Genomic DNA, 4,880 nt, shown 5'->3' on the forward strand with positions numbered 1-4,880 from the left:
TCCGGCCTCCTCCCACTTTCCAAAAACATGCTTTATAGGTCAATTGGAAACTCTAAATTGTCCATGAGTGTGAGTGTGAATGCGGGTGTGTGATTGCGGTCCTGCGACAGACTGGCAAACTGTCCAGGGTGTCCCCTGCCTTCAGCCACAAGTGGCCGGGATAGGCTCCAGCAGCCCCGTGACCCCAAAAGGGATAAAACGGCAGAAGATAGATGAATGAATGAATGAATGAATGAATGAATGAATGAATGAATGAATGAATGAATGAATGAATGAATGAATGAATGAATGAATGAATGAATGCATTAATATATATATATATAACAGTAAAATAGTTGTCAGACAAAAAAACCCAGTATGAAGACCCATCTCATGATCCCCTGGGGAAACTTGGCAGAACACGTTGCATGGAAGAAGGCCTTGAAATAACTTGCTGTTTGCCAGCTACAAGACATCCAATTTTATTTCATTTCATTTTATTTTGTCATGTACCAACACAAAGTCTCAAAAGGATTTTCAGATTCTAATTAATAATTGGTATTTGTGGCTGGAGCTCTGTAAGAATGTTTGAAAAGACCCACCACCACCACCACCCCGCCGCCCAACTGAGTCTTGCAAGTCAAAAAGGCGACTTCCAGTCCTGTGAGGAATGCACAGCGGCACCAGAAGACTTCAGCTCAGGAAACTTAATTGCAGCATCTACAGCTTGTTCCTGTGAGCATTACAAAATAATGATTCTGTTCTTACATGAAATTAAAAGCAAATTTTCTTTTCTCCTGGCTGGAGTAATCCTAATGGAAAAATATTAACGTTAACAGCCTAACTCCTGTTGTTTTCCATGTATTACTTCATTGTTTGATGATAAATTGCCACTTGTCCCAACTCCCAATTAAACTCCCCGAGTGTTTGGTTTTCCATGTCTTGCAGCTTTTCACAGCCCCCCAAAAAAGCATCTCCCTTGCTGATGCATACAGAGTTTCCTTTGTTCTCTGTAAAATTAAGCAAAACACGCAGCCAAGTGTGAAGAACTGTTTGATGACAAACACTGAGAATTACTTTATCATGACAAATTAGCAGGCAACGCAATTTGCAACAGCTTTTAGATCATGTTTGGCAAATTAGGTTGAAAAAACAAGATGTAAAAGAAGAAAGGGATGTGGATATCAGAAATGACATGCAGAGGGACACAGAATGAGGGAAGGGGGGCTTTAGGATGAGGTGCATGGAAAGGGGCTCCAGGAGAATGGAAAGCCCCATGACAAACACATCCAGGTTATTGATTTATTGGAGGGTATAGTCTTAGAGACGGGTGCAAGATTGATCAAATGGAAGGTTATCCTTACTCACAGAGGCAAGCTGTTTGCCAATACCCATCACAGCAAACTCAAAATGGTTCAAAGGATCCTTGACATTCAGCAGCACTGCAAAGCCTGCAGCTGGCTGATTCCTCAGATCGGAGGGATTGTTTTTGAGTCCGCACAGCCTGGGAGATTCTGCAGTGTCCAAAAGTAAATCTGGCAGGGTCACAGAATTTCCAGAATCAAAGCAGGAGGTGTTGAACAGTTCTTTTCTGGGGTCGCAGAGCAGGGCACAGTTTAAAACGCAGCTTCATTTTTTCTACTGTGTTGGTTCTAAACCAGATTTGAACATTTACCTGCCGGTTACTGAAATTGCAATATTGCATCTGTTTTTGATTCATAACAATTTGAAAGAAGAAATACTCAGAAATGCAATTTTAAGCTTAACTTTCTATAATATACATATCCTCCATCATCAGATAAATGCCTCAAGAACAGGTTAAAAACACCCAAAACACGTTACATTAGACTTCATCTTTGATAATGATTAAAACGAACTCTGATGTAAATAGATAAAAGCTGAGAGACTTGGCAGGTGTACGTCCATCATTGCATTCATCCATCTTGTTCCTCCTTTTGTGGAGCCAGGTAATGGGAGCAGCAGTCTAACCAGAGATGCCCAGACACCTTTTCTCTGTTGAATGTTCTTAGGTTCTGCTTAGGGAACCCCCTGGGGCAGCATGCCTGCAATCCCTGCCTAAGGAGGCATCCAGGAGGCTTCTGAAAGAGATGAATCAACTAGCAGCGGCCCCACTTTGATCTTCTCACAGGTAACCAAGCTCCTCACCCTGTCACTAAGGAAGGGCCAAGGGCCAACCACTCAGCAGAGAGAACTCAATTCTTCTCTTGAATTTGGGGTCTTGTCCTTTCGATCATGAAAGAACAATAAAGTGATCATCGAGGGTTGCAACATTAAATCGAAAACTTTACCAATTGGCTCTTCTCTTTCTACATTAACTGTTATAGCCCAGTTTGACTTGTTCTAGATTGGTTCACGCTTGTTTGTAGGGATGGGTACCGAGCCCCGGTATTGAAAGAGCCTCAAGACAACACTCTTCAAGACCGCAGTATCGTTAAGATCTGACCTCAACGGTTCTGCTATCCGTACTGGAAAAGTCGCATTTTTTTGTGTTCCACAAGATATAAATATTATCTGCCATATGTAACTCACCAAGTCAGTCAATTTTCTGTTAATTAATGATGATATTAATTTTGCTATTCTCGCTGAAGAGGAGAGGTTTGTCGGGCTATTTGTGTGCACGGGGGCGGGGCTGTTGTTCAGACAGTACGCGGCGCGTGCACACAGGAACGCTACTAAAGATATACGGTGGCGGAAAGAGCTAAACGGTCGAAAATGTGGTTCTTACCTCCCTGTGCTGCGGCTCTCTGTGTTTTTTGCAAAATAACCATCATGTTTTAAGATTGTCGTGGTACCTTTAACACCGTCAGGTAAAGCGAACAGGCAGGAGGAAGAGAGCAGCGTGAACGCGCAGAGGGGGCGTGTCTGCAGCTGTGAATGCCGACCACAGTCTATGGGATTGAAAGTTCTTCTAAAAGACAGTCAGTGGCGATCTCGTAGGGGACACATGAGCGCCCAAATAAAAAAAAAAAACATTTTATTCCCTAGACTAAAACCACCAGTTTCCGCATAAAATTAATGAAATGTGCGTTATGGCGCCCTTACTATCCTGTCACCTTGCTGCTACGATGACCGTATGTTGCACAGTCTGTGTAGAACACACAGGGGGCGGGGGGGTTGCACATGGGGGAAAACAACAAACAGGTAGAGAGGTGGGGGCGGAGCTTAGACTCACTGCTTGTGATTCCAGACAAACTAGCAGCTGCTTCCTAATAAAAAATAGTTGACATCCATAAAATTAATATAATTTATTGGGTTTACTGGATTTAAATAAAGAAAAAAAAATGAAAGGAGTCTGCATCAAAGTGAGTTTGTTTCCATCATCCCATTCATCTTAACTCTGGGTGTTTGACAGACAGAAAAGTCTATTCAAGGTTGTGGAAAATGGACAAAAGATCAAAGGAAACATCATGCTCATAAAGAATAAAAATAATTAGATTCCATAATTCCATATATATCCTGACAGCATTTTGAATCAATACAAGTATTGCCAAATGAACTTTGGAGATATATCGGCAAAAATTTATTTAATAACACAGCTAGTGTTGCGGCTCCCTGTGCTTTCATCTCTGTGGGAAACTGATCCAAATGGCTCTTTGAGAGGTTCAGGTTGCTGACCCCTGGTCTAGCACATCCATGTGCATTCCAGGTTTGTATTGTAACATTCTCATGTATAAAGTAAAATGTTTTGTTAAAAAAACAATGGTGTTGCATAATGAGGAAATAAAGCACTTTATGTTCTTATTTGTTTTTTAATTTTCGTCCTCAAAAAGTATCGATGAGAGTATCGTCAAAATACCGGATGGATAAGCAGGATCAATAAGAGTAATAGTACCGTTAAAACCTTAACAATACCCATCCCTGCTTGTTTGACCCTTTAATGTATTCTTTTTCAAGAATAAAATTAAATTGCTAATTAATTATAACTCTTATAATGGTTTTTAAAACTGAATGTGAACAATAAAAAACAGTGACAAAAATGTGGTTTAAAGACATTCACATGACTGACGCCACTTTTACAAATGTGAAGTATTTTCACTTCGTTTGTCTTTGTCTGCCAGTTCTTGATCAAATCAAATCAAAATAAAGTACTTTTCATATAAAAGTATAATTCAAAGTGCTTGATGATGGACAAAGACCCAAAATATGAGGCAACTGGATGATGTGCAAACTGGAACTCAACATAAGAAGCACAATTATAAATTACTGAATCAAAATCATGTTTGACAAAATGAAAAAAGGCAAAATATATATATATATATATATATATATATATATATATATATATATATATATATATATATATATATATATATATATATATATATATATATATATATATATATATATATAATATAATAATATATATATATATATATAATATAATATAATATAATATAATAAAATATATATATATATTTTTTGCAGAAATAATAAAAGTAGATTTGGAATATTTTAAGTTCAACAAACAAAAATGGTTATTGAATATTAACAAACTTTCTTGATGAGACAAAGTGCACCTGCTAATGTTTGTAGTGGTATTGGAAGAAGTGAAGGGATGTGATTTCTGATGGTTGCTCATTCTTTCAGATCAGCATGTCAGCAGCAGGAGTTTACCCATCAGTTTTTCAAATAAGAAAGGAAAAGTTGTTTGTCTGTTGAAAGTAATTAATCTCATCATGTTTTCTTGAAAGTCTAATCTACCTTGGTATATCCTTTTGACAGGATTTCAATTAAAACATGGCACTAAAGAGCGCCTCTGCTTCTCGACCTATTGTCCATAAGCTTATCTTAAACCACTCACACAACCGGATTTTTCATTTGCCCACCATACCTCATTTGCCGCTGCTTGTCGAATGGTTGATATGCCAGACAAGGATAGT

Source organism: Oryzias latipes, chromosome 3, assembly GCF_002234675.1.
Source record: "Oryzias latipes chromosome 3, ASM223467v1".
NCBI lineage: Eukaryota > Metazoa > Chordata > Actinopteri > Beloniformes > Adrianichthyidae > Oryzias > Oryzias latipes.